This window comes from Copadichromis virginalis, linkage group LG3 (genome assembly GCF_057382275.1).
Source record: "Copadichromis virginalis isolate Kocher_CV1m ecotype Utaka linkage group LG3, C_Virginalis_male_GT1.1, whole genome shotgun sequence".
Taxonomy (NCBI): Eukaryota; Metazoa; Chordata; class Actinopteri; order Cichliformes; family Cichlidae; genus Copadichromis; species Copadichromis virginalis.
Window position 1 is genome coordinate 64,523,464 of NC_140620.1, and position 18,011 is coordinate 64,541,474.

At 42.8% G+C, this 18,011-nt stretch overlaps 1 protein-coding gene and 1 long non-coding RNA gene across 2 annotated transcripts in view; both read left to right on the plus strand.

Annotated features, from left to right (window-relative positions):
• LOC146716611 (protein NLRC3-like) overlaps positions 1–18,011 on the plus strand; it is a 200,365-nt gene that overhangs the window by 145,931 nt on the left and 36,423 nt on the right. The gene's annotated exons all lie outside the window — the stretch shown is intronic.
• Positions 4,004–18,011, plus strand: part of LOC146716618 (uncharacterized) — a 117,479-nt gene continuing 103,471 nt past the window's right edge. Inside the window, exon 1 of the long non-coding RNA XR_014919219.1 lies at positions 4,004–4,048. This is a non-coding gene — a long non-coding RNA (uncharacterized LOC146716618). The remainder of the gene's footprint in view (positions 4,049–18,011) is intronic.

An 18,011-nucleotide genomic window follows, 5' to 3' on the forward strand; every position in this document is an offset into this window, starting at 1 on the left:
TGTGTGTCAGTTCTACTAGTGATCGTCACAGTTGCTGCCTTAAAGCCAACAAAGGCAGATTGCAGTGTAAACGCTGAGTGACACACCTGCTGTCAGACCTGCAGGTTTATCCCTGTGCTGTTCTCATATGTGTTAGAGTGACACAAACTATTGTTTGACACCTGATTGTTCTGTAAATAGTTTGAAATGATTATATGAAAAACGTCTGAGCCTTGGCTGCATTTTTTGGTAAATAGTACCATATAACTTTGTTGTTTGCAAAACGTGTGCGTATTTTTAAAAGTGTACAATCTCTATTTGCATTTCAAGTTATGAAGATGATTCGTTAAACATGTGTGTGGTTTTTACAGTCAAAATATCACTTTCTACTTGTATTTTAAATTTTGTCTGAATTTAGATAAATTGTGCTGATACAGTTGGTCAAAATGAGAAAATAACAGATTGGCAAGATAAACTGTTTTTAAAGGTAAAATATATAGGCCACATCAAAAGTAGTCAAGAAGGGTTAAAGGCTAAAAGCAAAGTTGTCACCAAGTACTGTTTATATTTGTGTGTATTGCTGCAGCTTTTTTGAGTATTAATTTGGTGCCTTTGTGTGAAATAATGGTATTGTGAGTGATCCATATAGTCACAAAGAATAGCCACTTGTTTCTGTGCTACCAAAGTTCCCCGGCTTTCATTCAAAATGTGTTTATCGTCAGCACCTGCACATTAAACTACTTAAACATTATAAATGTCTTCAAGCTCACACTGAGGCCTGTGGGGTACTATCAGCCACTGAGACAGTACACACATTTATATGTGTTTGTATATGAATATTTCATACTTTAAGACTGCCTGTTTATTTAAGGGAGATGAACAAAATACATTGGAATTGTACAAAATAATATCATGGATGATAAATTAAATAGATTTTAAGTAGATGCTTGTGCATTCTTAAAGTCTTATATGTTGAACTGAACTATGTGATCTGTTCAAAGCCTTAATCTTAATTTGAAGTGAAATGTGCATTTTGAGTTTATACACTATGTATATAAGGCGACCGTTTCCTTTTGCAGTATTTTTGTGTGGTGTACTTTTCTATGTCTTAACAAAAGGGGAACAAAGGTGTTTAAGTTCACCTAGGATGATGTGTTTTAATTTTCACATGGTCTTGCTTGAATTTGACCCTGACAAAGGCGTATGAACTCTGTCAGCTGTTTGGAGTTTCCATTTTCTAAACTTCTACATTCTGAACCTTCTTCAGCTCTGAACAGATGATGAAACACTGAATGATTTCAAGCTCACACTTTGTCTAATAAACTTACATCTTTCATTCTTTATACAGATTGAGGGACTGTGGTTTGTCAGAGATCAGCTGTGATTATCTGGCAGCAGCACTGAAGTCCAACCCCTCCCATCTGAGAGAGCTGCACCTGAGCTCCAACAACAACCTGCAGGATTCAGGAGTGAAGCATCTGTGTGGTTTCCTGGAGAGTCCAGGATGTGGACTTGAAACTCTGAGGTCAGTCAGCATGTTTTAGTTGTGCTAAGATGAATATGATGTGAAAGTTGTGCTGACACTAAACTGCAGACATCAGGCTGATATTATACTGATCCACACTGAGGATCTTCATGGTAAAGTCTGTTTTCTTCTTCTCTGGTTTAGTCCATTGACTGCAGCAGAACAATGTTCACATTTCAAACCTTCAAAGAAGAAGAAAAATCCTCCACTGGATAATTCACTGTGAAACTCTCCAACTCTTCATTCCACCTTAAAGTCTGTCTGACACTGAAATCCAAAGCAAAATGTGCGTTTGCTTTACAGACAGCAGTCCAACACAAACATACACACATCATCCAAAACACAGTCCAACATCCAAATCTCCTCCACTGCCAGCATGAATGATGGGAAAGAGAAGGAGGAACACTCTGACATTCAGGGTTAGAATGAGTTTCATGAAGCAGACTGTGAAGATCAAAGCTGCATTAGAAAGCTTACATGAATGAATGAGTGGACAGAAGTGGACAGAGATCATCTGAAGCACTTCAAAGGCTTTAAATCAGCACATTTCTCTTTATTCTTTATCAACTCTGTTAGTTTCTCTCAGTTTTCTGTGGAATGAAGCTAACAGCAGGCTAATAAGATGCTGACCAATAGGTTTCTATTAAAGGTTGTAATTTGTATATGAAAAAGTGCTTTGGCTCAGCAGGGATCAGCTTACAGGTAGAATACAGCTGCTGGATGGGATTAGCATGTCATAGCTATCTACCAAACTGCTAACTGGGGGATTTCAGGCCATCTATGGATCATTTTTGCTAACTGTTTATTCAGCTTAGGCTCACAGGGCTGCAGCCTGTGCCCTAGCTGTCATAGGGCAAGAGGCGTGGTCCACCTGCACAGGTGAGCAGTCCATCACAGGGCCAACAGAGAGAGACAGAGAAGCACTCTCTCACATCCACACCTACAGCCAATTTAGAAGCACCAATGAACCTAAGCAGCATTTCATTGGACTGTGGGAGAACATCCAACCTCCACAGAAAGGCCAACAAGCTTCAACCTACAACCTTCTTGCTTTAAGGCACTAGTGTGAACCACTTTTCCCCATTTCAGCCCAAATCCTGCATCTTCCTGTTTCTGACTCCAGGCCAGCTCCACTAACACTTTCTCATCAGACACTGCCACCTAGTGGAGGAAGTCTTAGTTCCATTTGAAGCTTCAGATTACAGTTAGTTCCTTTACAAAGAGGTGGAGGTGGTGGGGCCACAGCACCATCATCACTGAGTGCCATAGGACACTTAACCTTTGTTTCCATATGCTGGGAACTTCCTGTTGTTCCAAGGAGGACTGGAAAATGTGTGAAAATCTCCCAGTCAGTTCCTCACAGCACACTTCAGTCATTTCCCTCCCACAGCATCAGGACCAGGGCTTTTTCTCTCTTTGGTCCCACTAAGAGATTTCCACACAAACACCTCATCAGTGGGACTCTCAGAGCTACCAGCCCTTTGCTACAATCACAAAGCTCTTCATTGAAATCAATGATATCAAAGCTGGAATCAAATGAGTCCAAGTCTTCTGCTGATTCAGCATCACATTCATCTTTGCTCCTTGTTCTGCATCCCCACCATGGACTTCATTCCTTTCCAAGCCAGCCTTGAGTGTCCTTTATTCAGCTCATCCTCTGCTTTACTTTTACACCTGATTTTAGCTGCTTTATCTCTCTTTCAACAAGTTTCTGTGCCTCAATCTTTTTCTTCTCTCCCTCATAACAAGACAGCTTCTTCTGCCTGAGAACATGTTGGAGTGATTTACTAATCCAGGGCTGCTTATTGGGGAAAATACTTCCTGTTTCCAAAGTAATCCCCATTTTTCCCAGAAAGAAATGTAAGTAGAAATCGATGATCTAAGTGAGAACATGAGCCTTTAAAAAGTCCCAGTGGGTGCAGTCAAAGCAGTCCCTCAGTCCCAGTATAGAGTCTTTGGTCCAGACTGGAACAACTGTGTGCCCAGTTTGAGCTCTCTTCAGTCCTGTGACCTGACAGACCCAGAGGGGCCATCACATCACATTTAGAAGCTCCCATAATGGAGCCACAACACATGTCCAACACTTAGTCTGTCTTGTTGGACCAACTGGAAGAAATGATTCAAGGACTTAGTCACAGAACAAAGATTCAAATCTCCAAAATCCAACTGGCTGCATCAGGACATATAGTCTGAAACTCTGCACAGTTTCCTGTTTGAAGCTGCTTCCTGTTGGCTTCAGCTGTTTGGAGTTTCCATTTTCTAAACTTCTACATTCTGAACCTTCTTCAGCTCTGAACAGATGATGAAACACTGAATGATTTCAAGCTCACACTTTGTCTAATAAACTTACATCTTTCATTCTTTATACAGATTGTGGAGCTGTGGTTTGTCAAAGATCAGCTGTGATTATCTGGCAGCAGCGCTGAAGTCCAACCCCTCCCATCTGAAAGAGCTGCACCTGTACGGAAACAACCTGAAGGATCCAGATGTGAAGCAGGTGTCTGATCTTCAGCAGAGTCCAGACTACAGACTGGAGACTCTGGGGTCAGTAGAGTGATGGAGTGAGTGGGTGGTGCTGTCAGCAGTATTGTACTAAACACAGTCAGTATGAAACAAAGATCCAGTGTTTCCTGTAAAGCTGCAGCTTCTCAGTGAAGCTGTGAGAGGAGAATGGTGACAGGCTTCAGGATTGGACACAAACACTTCCTGTTTCTGACCTTTATGGTCACCATGGTAACGGCTGACACGCTCTGATCAAACACTGTCAACAGCCAATCAGCTCTCTGAACAAAGCAGCACGCAGACCAATGACTGCATTCATTTCCAAGTTTAAAGCAGTGAAGAACACAGTCTGTAGGTGAGGAAGAATTTAGTGAGAGCAGATGTTTGGATGGAATTCCTCCAGTTAACAGCTGGAACCGTCCATCTGGATTGTTGGGCTTGTTGTTGGGGTTCCTACAGAGCTCAGAGTGGACACACCAAGGTTCTTCTAATGAATGAAAGTCCAAACTCAAACTAGGAGGGAAAAACATTTTCATCAACTTCAATAAAAATCCAAAGATTAGAAAAAGTGAAGCAACAATGAGTCCTAGTACAGTCCCAGCACTGAAGTCCCTGCTGCTCTTTATACTGGATGTGCTGCATCACTGACTGACAGCTGATGAAGAGTCTCTGGAAACACTCGTTTATCTCCTCTGCTCTTCCTTCTTCTCTCTGCAGGTGGAGCTGATGATGGTAAACAGGACGGTGTGTGTGCTGAGAGAGGAGGAGCTGTGTCCTGATGATCCAGAGAGGTTGAAGCAGCAGCAGCTTGTGTGTAGAGACGCTCTGACTGGGCCATGTTACTGGGAGGTGGAGAGGAGAGCTTCATCCAGCAGTGACTGACAGAGGAATGAGAAGAAGTGCAGATGACTGTCAGTGCTGCAGGGTGAACTGCTCTGAGAACAGCTCCACTGTCAGACACAATGTAGAGTCCAGCATCATCCCTGTGTGTCCCTCTGGATCTGACAGAGGATCATCAGTGTATCTGGACTGCTCTGCTGCTGCTCTGTCCTTCTACAGTCTCTGCACAGTCTCTGTCTGACTCTGGCTTCAGACCCTCCTGGATCAAACTCACCTGGAAAGACTTTCAAACATCACTCAATAGATTTGAATACAGAATATATTTGATATATACTGTAGATGTACTGTAGAGTTGCAGTTTGTCACTTGTAAATACAGTCTGTGAGCAGCTGTGAGCTGAAAGATCTTTCTAGAAACAGGAAATGTTTTCACTCTTCTGTTGCTTTTTCATATATTTCCACAACATTAATATTGATCCCACCTGTCTCACCTGTTTCATGCTTTTATACATAATAACAGGACACGTGTGATCTGAGCGCTGCTGTGGTTGCTGTGCTGCACGTCTTCATTTAGATAACAGAGACATCTAGTGGTTCAGAGGGAGAACTGCAGGAGGTGGAGCTGTGTTTTAGCATGGAAAACTTTTTATCTTTTAGGCGCAGATACAAATATGACAAGTATCAGTGTGAGATACAAAAGGTCACATCAGTCAGCAGAGGGAACAGTGATCACACAGCAATGTAAGAATAGAAACATAACAGTGAATCTGGACATGTATACAGATGGAAGCAAACAAACAGGATGTAACACTACATTAAAGCCACAAATGTGAAGAAAACAAACACAAAGGAAAATATATTTGATCTCAGGAATCCAAATCAGATGCTTTAGAGCAGGGGTCGGCAACCCTGGGCACGCGTGTCACAGCTGGCAAGCGAAGGGTTAACTGATGGCACGACCATAGCTGGACTGGCCATCGGGCATACCGATGATGATTTTTTGTTTTTCTGGGCCAATGATGTTTTTTTATTTTTTTGTAACGTTATAAACAATGAAAGATGGCGGATTGGCCGGATGCTGGTCGATGTGTAAAAATAAGTCAGTTGTTTGGTGGTGGCTATGGCGGAGCTTCCACAGAGGCAGCAGGTGGATGAGGGAAAGGGGAGGCAGGAGGAGCAGAGACCCGAGGCGGCTGCCGGTCCGAGTGTCAGGTGAACTGAACTTCAGGTAAGAAGTTATGACCTGCAGTCTGTCTGGGTCAGATATAAACCAAGTTTAGGTGCAGTTTATTTTCCTTGTGCTGACTTTTTACAGTCAGTTATAATAACTCCCACTCAGAGGAGACCAGAGATCACATTAACATGTGTGTCTCTGTAGTAACAAACATGACATATTGGCCCAGTTTATTTTTCTTATCATTGTTGTGAGGAGACCATAAATAGCATTTGTATTTTCTGTTGTACAGTTCATTTGCTGTTATGGATAAAAAGTCTTTCTTTGTTTCAAAATAGCTGATAAATATTCGCTGATAGCTGCAAACATCTGCGCACAAATATAATCCTATGAAGTGGTTCTATATAGTGTGTAATTTATTGCTAATGCAATCATATGGCACATTGACTTCTGAGGAAATGTTAGATGCACTCATCATCAGAAAGGTGTCCGACCTAAACCAGGGGGTTTAGAGAATCATAGAGTTTTGTGGTTTTTTTTCTTTAAGTCATTTCACAGATTTTCTCCATAATTTCAATTCCTTGAATAAAACAACAAACTTAGGGGATGATTTTGTAATCCGACTTTATGTATGAAAGATTTGACTAAACATAAAACAATCTTCCAACTCAGTCGTCATTCTTATCTTGTGAAATCAAACCAAACGTTCTGTTGTCTCTAAATCAGGGATTGATGAAATCTTTGATTGCATCCATTTATGAACATGTTCTCATTCATATTAAATCGTAGTCTAAGTCCTTCTTTAGAGGGATAAATGTCATTCATTGTCTTCAAATGTGTTTCTGTTGTTTTGGGGGGAAGTTTGAAGTCCATTGTTCAAAGTCTGTTAATGAAACTTTATGAAGTTTATGTAGGATGTTTTTCCTATTTTGTATTTGTTTGAATTATGATGTATTTCTGACTCTTGCTGCCATGATGCCAGGTCTCTCTTGAAAACAACATTTTTAATCTCAATTAAATTTTCACCTGGAGAAATAAAGATGATAATAATAATTTTGTCTTCAGGGAATCATTTCTCTGTAAAACAGCTTCTTCTGAAACTCTTGTTACATTTCTTGTTTATTGTTTGCTGGTTTTAGAAAAATGTCATCGTCTCTGTGTGAACTTAAACTCTACATGTGGTGTCAGCTATAAACGAGCTCTAGAGTCTAATAACGATGCTTTTATTATTGTCTGGTATCCAACCTAACCCTGGGCCTCTGGCTGAATGTGAAACACCAGCAGATGTTAAAAACTGTCTGGGTTACACGTGCATCACGTCGTGTGCTTCCTGACATGGATATGATTGGAATCTGGGCTGTTCAAGCGGTGCTGGTATCATTGTTGTTTCTGAGACTTTCCAAATCTTTACTGGATAAAAACGTAGCAACTGATGGATTTAACATTTAGCTCTCAGACTGTCCCAGAAAAGGCGGAGGTCTGGAAGTTTATGTGAAGCTCTGTCTTGCTGCTCAAGTCTTGTTCTCTCCATCTGCACCTCAGCCATTTGAAATCTTGGCCTTAACTATTGATCTGTTTGGAAATCAGACTGTTGTTGGCTGCTATCAGCCTCCACCTGCTTCCCCCAGCACATCACCGTCTCTGGTTCAACTTTTATCTGAGCTGCATTTTAATGACGTCTTTCAGATGGATGATTTTCATTGGGACTGGCTTTCTTCTGTGTCTGATGATTTTAAGGCACGCTGCTTGTTTTTAAAACTGACTCAAATTATTTAAAGCCTCACACGCCTTGATCCTAAACACCCAGATAAATCTGCTCTTATTGACCTTTTTTAACTAATATGCTGCATAAGTTTTCCACATCTGCAGTTTTTGCCAACGACCTGAGTGATCACTGCGTAGTTGGTGCTGTGAGAAACACTAAAATCTCACGCTCCGAGCCCGCATCAGTTTGAACTGGGGTTGTATTAAACAGGCTGACAATGTCAGTTTGGGAACATTTACAGGAGAGTTGTGTCTACTTTGTGGACAGACACGCCCCTTTTTGCCAGGTCAGGGTGAAAGGTCGGGACAGGCCTGGTTTGGTTCAGTACCGGCCGATCTCCTACATGAGAGAAACCAGGCCTGGGCAGGAAGTCTGGCTCTGATGCTGATTGGCTACGTTTTCATTAGCTGTGTAATCGGATTACTGCCTCCATCATCAAGATGTAACTATTTTTTACTTTAACGACTGACAGTCCAAACGACCGTAGGAGGTTTTGGCAAACTATAAAGTGTCTCTGCCAGCTGTGACTCCTCAGAGCTTCCTCCTCACTTAAATATCGACTCCACTCCTGTGTCACACAAAACTGAAATGTTGCTTTAACAAACACTTTGTTGCTTCTTGTTCTTTGTTCAGCACAGTATCTGATGGTAAACCTCTTGCACACAACTCTGCTCATAGTTCCTGCTTACTGATACCTTTTCCTTCACACCTGTCACAGTAGAAGAGGTTTGTAAGGCTTTGAATAGCCCCAACACCAGAAACTCGTCCTCACAATCGTTCTCCTTCCTTCTTGCACTTGGCTGCAAATATCATAGCTGAGCCAGTGTCTTATATTTTTAATCTTTCTCTACAACAGAAGAACACCACTATACTCTGTGTTCTCTGGTTAACTGGTCCTCATTGGTCTTACACAGGATGGTCCATTAGTATCATTTTATCTATCAATCTGTTTCTGGGTTACTGCCTCCTATTCATCAGAGTACATGTTAGGCAAACAGTTTAGTCACAGCCTGCAGTCTCAGGACATCATTACATTCACTGTTCCATCAGTTCATGCAGAGCTTGGGAAGAAGGCGTTCTCCTTTTCTGCTCCGTCTTCATGGAAAACATAACCGAAGGATTTAAGGCTCTCCGTTGATTTCACTTGCAGACTTCAAAAGACGTACACATGTTTTTGTGAAACCATCTCTGGGAACTTGTTCTCGTTTTTAATGTGACTGAGTACATTACACAAACTTTTCTCTTATTGTTGTAATTTTAATATGTGTGTCTGGAACAGGTCTCTCTTGTAAATGAGACATTGAGTCTCAATGAGCCGACCTGTATAAATAAAGCTTCAATTACAAAGTCCTTTGTATAAAAGCTCCTTCAGCTGCCAGTGGGACGTGCTGTGGCACTATCGGTTGCAGAGCCTTTATATTGTTAGTTAGAAACTACAAATATAATGGCTCACTGTATTTCAGAATCAGAGAAACTTTATTAATCCAGGAGGGAAACTGAGTTGTCATAGCAGCAAATATACAAGAAACAATAAGCACTCATATAAAGTGAGTGTAGAAACAGAGTTATGATAAATAAATATTCAGATAAATAATATCAATATATAATATAAATAATCTATAATCCAGTTTTGAGTTCCCTCCCCAGACACCTTAATGCCCACTCACATCCTGGGCCATCTGACCTCAGGAAATCACATGATAGGGTGGGGCCAGGTTTCACAATGAGCTCACCCGAAACCCTGGCTGATTAGGACCCCCACCCGCTTTCACACCTTGGCTCATGTGATTACGTAGAGGATCATCAGGGGGTCCTTTGTCCCTCTTTGGGGGGAAACTCCCACTGGGTTTAAATCTGGGACTCCCCACCAACTGACCTTAGAACTGAAGAAGCTTCTCAGCTGAGAGGTGAAACGTCTTCAAGCAACTCAAAGAAGTCCAGACGCTTTTCTTTGCAAGCTCCTTAGTCTACAATGACCTGGATGACTGAGAACCGTCACAGACAACTCAGTCCCATATTTTAGGTTATTCTGAATAAATCGTTCATGCCCTCTCTTTGGAAAGAAGCTGTTGTGGTTCCTGGTCCTAAATCTAGTCGTCCAAAAGTTCTAAACGACTTCAGGCCTGCTGCCCTCACCTCAGTCTTTGAAAAAATCATCAGAAATGTGATTATGGAAGACACTGAACTTCAGCTTGATTCAATGCAGATTGCACATAAGCCCAATAGAGGAGTGGAGGACGTGCTTTTGATTCTACTTCACCTGATTGTCAAACATGTAGAGAGTAAAGGACTTCAGTTCATCGATTTCTCTGCTTCTTTCAATAACACAGCCCCAGATTTGAATCAAAAGACTTTTAGAACAGTTTGAAATCCGGACAAACCTGAGCAAGTGCAGTCATATAAATATCTTGATGACAAATGCTATTATTTTTCTGTAAAGCAAATTGACCTAAAAGTAAAGTAACCTTGATATGTCAGGATGTAGATGTCCCACCCAACAACGTCACCCAGCCCTGAAACATCGGTACTGTTCAAGGCAGCATTGCTGTCCACACGTCCATCAGAGTGTTTCTTTGGACTTCATGGTGTTGCTGCTCCCAGTATTCTCTGAGACAACCTCTGAGGCCGTCACAGAGCAGCTGTATTTGTACTGACATTACATTACACACAGGTGCACTCTATTTAGTCATTAGCACTCATCAGGCAATGTCTATGGGCAACTGACTGCACTCAGACCAAAGGGGGCTGAATAATAATGCACATAACAATTCTCTTCACTCTGCTGACAAGAGATTCAACCCCCACTATGAGCACCTTCTAAAGAGCACCATTGAAAGTATCCTCACCAACTGCATCACTGTGTGGTATGACTCCTGCACTGGGTCCTGCAGGAAAAATATGACAACGGGTAGTGAGAGCAGTGGAGAGGATTGCAGGGTCCTCTCTTGCCTCCCTCCCCAGGAGATCTACTGTGCCTGCCTCATTCGAAAGGTCCTCTTCATTACAGGTGACTCCACTCATCTCTTCAACAGCGTCTTCAGTTTGCTGCCATCAGGAAGGACACTGAAGAGACCTTTTGACCTTTACATTTTCGTTAATATCTTTAAAACAGAAGCAGCAGAAACGAGAATTTTAGCAGCACAAACCAGCACAAGCGTAGCACAGTTGATTGACACCAGTTTTGTTTGATTTAATTAATGTGGGGGGGCTGGTTGACCTCTGGGGACCTCTAGAAATTTTCTTGAATATCTTTAAAATGATAGCAGCACAAACAAAAATTTTTACAGCACAAACGTAGCATAAACGTTTGATACCACTTTTGTTGGATTTGAAGAAGGTGGGGGGTCGCGGGAAAAACCAGCAAAAGAACTCGAGCAGCCGGGCTATGTAAAAGGTGTAGGGGGGCATGTTTGCGGTCACGTCCAGCGGGTGTGTGGGCTGTTTGAGTCATCTGTTACCAGGCAAACTCCAATGCAGCAGGCTGCTGAACACACACAGGCCTCCTGCATCCTCCTCTTCAGCTCTGCTTGCCCGATATCGTGACCTAAGCAGGGTCGGGCCTGGTCAGTACTTGGATGGGAGACCGCCTGGGAAAACCAGGTGCTGTAAGCTTTTGCACTTCCACACACAAACTGCAGAGGGCACTTCTGCTCCTGCTTGTACTTAGAGGCATGAGAAGTTAACATTTATGGGTGATAAAATCCTTTTTCTATATTTTTAACATGAGAATATCAGTTTTCCATCTTGTGTTCCAGAGTAATCGGACAAAAGACAAACGTAGAACAAGGAAAAAAGAGGCCAAGTGTCTCACCTATAAAACAAAATGACTGTTTTCTGAATAGTCTCACACAGATAAACATTTGCAGGGAATACCTTTTCCTTCAAAACAAACGTCACAGACTGTGTTTTTCTTTACTGATTGTATTTGAGTAGAAACTCAGATTTAAAATGGCATCAGTGCTCATAAAATGATTTAACTGTAAAAGTAGGTGTAGTGGATCACTTTGCATAGATCTAGATAAAAGTGCTGTAAGCAAAGACTACAGTGGTCATTGAGCAGCTGTTCCTATAATGTGAATCTGGGATAAAGGCACAGATTATTTGTTTGCCTTTGTTTCCTGGTTCTTTCTTTCTTATCCAAATGGAAAAAGAGAGCATAAAAGTACTGTTTACAAGCAGCTTATCTATCTCATTGTGCCCACTATCATAAAATCTTGGTTGACTGAGCACTGAGCCATCTACCACTCGAAATTGAACCTGTGTGGGACAACAACAAAGTCCAGTATACTAAGTTTCAGTAATGTGCAGTTTTTTCTGTGGAAGATGTAAATCTAAATAGATGTCCTATTGTATGCATAATATACCACTGAACTTTATAAAACAACTTCTAAAAGCAAATTTCGATTTATTTTAGATTTTCTCAAATCCAAACAGTGCTAAAAGCATGCACACAGTCAAATATTTTTCATACGAGGTGCTGAAGGTTCTGCAATGTTCTGTCAGTGCGCCCCAGGGCAGCTGTGGCTACAATGTAGCTGCCATCACCAGTGTGTGAATGTGTGAATGATGTATCTGTGGCTTTTTGTCACACTTGGAAACCACGGTGTTGTGCAGCTATTTGCCTTGTTGCAGGGTTTTTAAAAAACTGCAGTTTTGATTTTAGTGAAAGACACCGTCTCATGACTCATTGAGTGCCGCGACTGACAAGCCAATCCGTGGCCTGCAGTCTGACGATGTCACATTTCCTGACTGCTTGGAACCCCGACTAAGTCGTCCTGTAGCCCACATCATAATGTTTCCATCTCTCTGCTTGACTGTGGGGATGCTACTTTTTGCATCACACTCGTATTTCAAAAGGTCAGTTAAAGCCACATAATTGGAATTTGGTTTCATCTCCCCACAGCACTTTCTCCAAAGTCTTCCCTGAATCATTTAGATGTTCACTGGCACTTGAGATGGGCCTATACATGTTTCTCCTTGAACAGGTAGCTACCCTATGTTAGCCTAGCTTTCTATCACTGATGCTCTGTGTGTATTGTTATGGTTCAAAATATGGGGATGGAGACAAGAGACAAGAGAAAAAAACACAATAACAACACTGGTCCGGCCGGGTTAAGTCAAACGATGATTTTAATGATCACACGCGTGGGAGATGGACAATTTTATCCCACAACTTAGACATTCACATTACTCACACCCTCATTGCACATACATATAGGATCTTGGGGGTGGGCACGATACACGGAGTCCAAGTTACCATCAGGGTGTACACCTCACCCCTGGCATCGTTGCCCACCTCTCAATTTTAAATACACGTAGACATTGAGGGCTAGCAGGAGGGACTATGCGCTTACCTGCTTCTCTCTGGCAGGTAGCTCCATGCCCTCCTGGGTTTTAATTACACCTTAGAACACACATGCATCAACACTACAATGAGCGGGTGGAGGGAGGTTTGGAGTCTTCTCTCACCCCCATCCTCTGCGGCCTGCTGGAGCGGGGGGGCTAGGAGGAGTTGGCCGTCTGGCTGCGGTCTGGGGTGTGGGGCCTTCCTGCTGCTGCGGAGTCGGGGCGGTCTGCCTCTCCCCACCGCAGGGAAAAGGGTAACACTACCTGGGTCTGGGTGCAGTTCCCCCCTCCAGGGGCAAGGGTACCTAGACCCAGTTCGTAGAGTACGCTTGGGGAGTGTGATTGTGTGTACAGCGTCTCTTTATGTCTGTCTCCACGTCGGTTGAGTGTGGAGTAAGTGCATATGAGAGCATGAGGGTGGGAATGGATGTTTGTGTCTGTGTGTGCCTGTATGTCTGTGTCTATATGTCAGGTTGGGTATCAGACGCCACCTCTCTGGGGACATCTCAGGCCCTCCAAGGTTTGGAGGCCTATCTCCCCCCACCACCACTTCCCCTGCCGGTGGCGGACTCCCTCAGGTGTCGGTGTGTTGGTAGTTCTTTGTGTCTGGGGGTGGGCGTCCGGGTACACACCGGCTCACTCCTTGGCGGCCGCTTGTCGGGGCCTGGAGCCTGGGGCACTTCGGAGGTGGGGTGCCCCCGGCCTCTCGGCCTGGGGCTTGGTCACTCAGGCACAGCTGGCTGCTGGCGGAGCTCACGGGCGCGTCACTGCAACTCCCCCTGGCTTCTGCTCTGCGGCTGCTGAATGAGCCCTCATCTGGGACTCTCCTCAGCTCTTACTGGGACAGTGGCGCGGCTGCCCCTCTGTGGGTCTTCCTTGGTGTCTTGTGTTCTGGGGGCCTCTGGATGTCTCGAGTTTTGATCTCCTTCATACCTGCTTCATGCCCTGGAGGACGGGGCTGTGCCCCCCCCCCCCCCCCACACACACACACACACACTCCCTAGCAGATCGTTACATGGAGAAACCTTTGGAATACAAGCATGCTGATCCACGCAGGTATGCACACAGGTGTACACACGGGTATTCACAGACGCGGACTACAGCTTTCTTGGCTGCTGCCTCAAAGCACATTGTGCGCTGTCTATCTTGCGTGCTGCACAATATCGTTTATTATTTAGTAACTATTGATATCTACTGCTAGCTAGTTTATTGTGATGGTGCTTTTTTTTTCTTATTATGTTGCTCTTTGTTGTTTGCTTTCTCTTCTGTTTTTTTTTTCTCCATACAGGTGACCCAGGAGTTTTGGTTTTTTTCTCTCTTCCCCCCCTTCTCACCGTCTCTTCTCCCCTTTGGTTTTCTTTCTCTCCCTCTCTTTCTTTCATTCTTTCTCCCTGTCCTATCCCACAGTCATGTCTGTCCCGTTTGCAACTGAAAATAAAATAAATTCATAATTATAATAAAGGTCAATCAAATGGACCAATATGGCAAGGCCATGATGATCCACTTGGTAAAATAAATCCGCTTGGCATCTTTCTTGGCCTTAAGACAACAATTCTGATGGCTATAGATACAAACGGGACACACAAAAGAAAAAAGAATCTTTTATTCTGGATAAAACAGGGAGCCAATAAATGTTCTGTTTCTAGTCCCTGTCAGGACTCTCGCTGCAGCATGTTGCTCAGAGCAGTCTGGAATTGATTTTTGACTAAATAATTAAAACTAATAATAATATATTACTATATTATATTACTAACAAATCCAGGACACCCCTGTTGATCCAGCAGCTCTTAATGAAGTTTGTAATAAGAATCGTGGTGAGTTCATTAGAAATATTTCACTTTTCTTTTTTAAATCAGTCATTACTGGAATCATCTGAAGTGCAAAAACAGTGGGATTATATATGAGAAGGACGGACTCAAAGACTGTCGTGTATCACATATATATTACATCGATGTCCAAAATCAATGCATCATTAATGAAACTGAAACAAAAGTACTGAATTTCATGTGGAAGACCAAACCTCAGCATTCAGGAAAGTCTTATACAGGAGCAAAGATAATGGACGTTACCCGGAGTTTTCCACTGTGAAACCAGGAATAACAGCTTAAAAATGTTGTTGGATTTCTGTGATCTAAATCATTGTCAGCCTGGCAGGCAAATAGCGTGGACACCAAAGTTTGTGAACGTGAAAACCTGAGAACAAAGACATGTAGGATTTTAAATCGGTACTGTTAAGGTTCAAAATACTGGGGATGGAGACAAGAGAAAAATCACAATAACAACACTGGTCCGGTCGGGTTGAGTCAAACGATGATGATCACACGCGTGGAAGATGGACACTGATGCAGACAGCCTCAGATCTCAAAATGGTGGAGCATTGCTCAAACTCTTATAGCCTCTGGTTCTCCCACCTTATCATAAAAGCCTAAACATTCACATGCTTTTCTCTCACACGGCGCCTAAGCTACGACCTTGGCTCCCCGTTTATCTGCTCCTGCTGAGTTGGGGCAGAAAACTCCAGCATGCTCTGTTCTCTTCTAATCAGACAAATAAGGCGATGGCTTTCTGCAGCAGTATTATGCATCATAAAACAATATCATTCATCCACAATAAATCAGCAGTCTAATGTAATGCAAATCAGTTTAACTAATGCAATAGTTGTCAGCTTCTTCTAATTCAGGAGAATAATGCAAACTAAAACTACATAATAAATCACAATCTTTAGTTAGGGGTATAACATGGCATAAAATAATATTATAATCTAACAGTATGCTGCTGCCTCTCTCTCATGTTACTTAAAAAATTAACCCCACAGCTTCAATAACCGTATCTAAAAATCTCTCAGTGAAAGTTATGGTTGTAGGTTTGGAAACATTTTGGGGTAGCCAGTGTTAAATAGAGACAGGGCCACATTCTTTATCTAGTCATTGTAATGAAAGAAGCACATTAAAAACTATATGAGAGTTTGCTTTTAACAAGCATGTAATGACTCTACTTAGTTTAGGTAGTCTTAGGGAGTCAAACTGAAAGTAGCATTTTGTGGATGTTTTCCCTGCTGCCCGATCCCATCAGTCTCTTAAAGCATCATTTTTTATGCGCCCTGGTGTGACAGTGGTTTCATGGCGCTACAGGTTACCTGAGCACATCAGGTATATTACGGTTGAAAACCAGTGCCCGGCCTTCCAGTGGGTGTTCGACCCCTCGTGCACAGCTCAGGAGTCTAAACGACCCAGCAGTTATGGACATGTGTGTTTTTGGTGTGCTGTCCCTCGTTCTCCCTGCTTGCAGGTATATCTGTGTGTGTGTGTGGATGCCGGAGTTTCTGAGAGCACCTGTTTACAGGCACCTTCAGGCCTGGTGGGTGTGGCCCTGCCAGGTGGTTGGCCACACTTGAAGACCATCACACAGCTGATCAAGCCTTGTCAGAGGAGCTACTTGAGAATGCGGTGGCGCTCTCTCTGACGCTGGATCATTGCGTGACTTCACGTTAGTCTCTCGGCCAGTCAGTACGGATAGTCTGCCGCATTGTATGTGTCTTACGGCTGCCTGTTTGTTATCTCCCCAGGAGAAGCGTGGAGACGAGAGGGCAGCGAGCACGGGGTGCTCAGACACTGAGGAGCGGAGACAAGGAACACTAGCACTGGGAAGAGGACATTTCACGGGAGTCGGGAACGCACTGCGGATTTATTGTTATTTTCCATTCACTGTAAATAAACGCACTGCTTGCATTCAGAGCTCCGTGCCTGGCTCCTCCTTCCTCACATCCCCACGGTTGACGCTGGCCAACCGTGACAAATAGCTTTTCTTAGATTCATTATTAGTTCAACATTGACAAATAGTAGTTGACTAATATCAGGAGCCAAAAAGAAAACAAAAAACAAACTAAATAAATATTTCAGACGCTGAAAATAAATTATTACGGTTGCTTAAATTTGCTGTCAGCAAGTTAGGTCTAATGCATGTAGTCAATCTAATGAATCAATATTACATGTAAAAAGTACAGAACTGAAAATGAAACTAAAATATAACGGTAAATGAACTGGTTCTTGTATAAAACCTTTCTACTCTCTACAACTTGCCTCATTCATGCACTCACTTTTTTCTATGCTTTTTCTCTGTAAGTGCTTTCTATCTAACATTAATACGCATTCATCCTCCCGATGGATGCATCGGAGAGCAACTTGGGGTTAGCGTCTTGCCCAAGGATATTTGGCATGCAGGCTGGAGCAGGCGGGGATTGAACCAGCAACTTTCTGATTAGTAGGTTTCCTGCTCTACCTGAGCTACAGACACCCCAATTTGTGGTGCTCTGGAAACAACACGTTCTCATCCCAACAGGTAACGATGCTATGTGACAAATCATCGGTATGTGTAAATGTGTTTTTTGTTCTAATCATGAATCGCTTTGTAAAACAAGACCTGATAGGGTTAAGGTTAAAGTTATGGTTAGAGTTAATGTTAGGGATAGGGCTGGAATGGACGGCTGGAGCCTCTCCTCCAAGTGTGTGTTACTGCCGCCATCAGCATTCTGTTGTATTCTGTTGTCTGCTTTTCTCTGTAAGCGCTTCGAGCCTGTACTTTTTTGCTTTAGCTGAGTAATGAAGTTGAATCAGTACTTTAACTTTCACTGGAACAATAGTATTTTTACTTCTACTTAAGTGGAGAATGTCTGATCTTTTGCCAACTCTGGCTGTCTCTCAGTCTTGGAATACCCACTTGTTGTCCAGCGGTGTCCTGGGAATATGGGAACTAGACAGACTGGGGAAACAATGGGAGGAGACACAAAGATGGAATCACTTTTACCATCTTTTATGTATTTGCTGGTCGTCTTATTTCTTCTATTTTGCAAGCACAGTGTTGCAATCATTGTCTTTGTGGTAC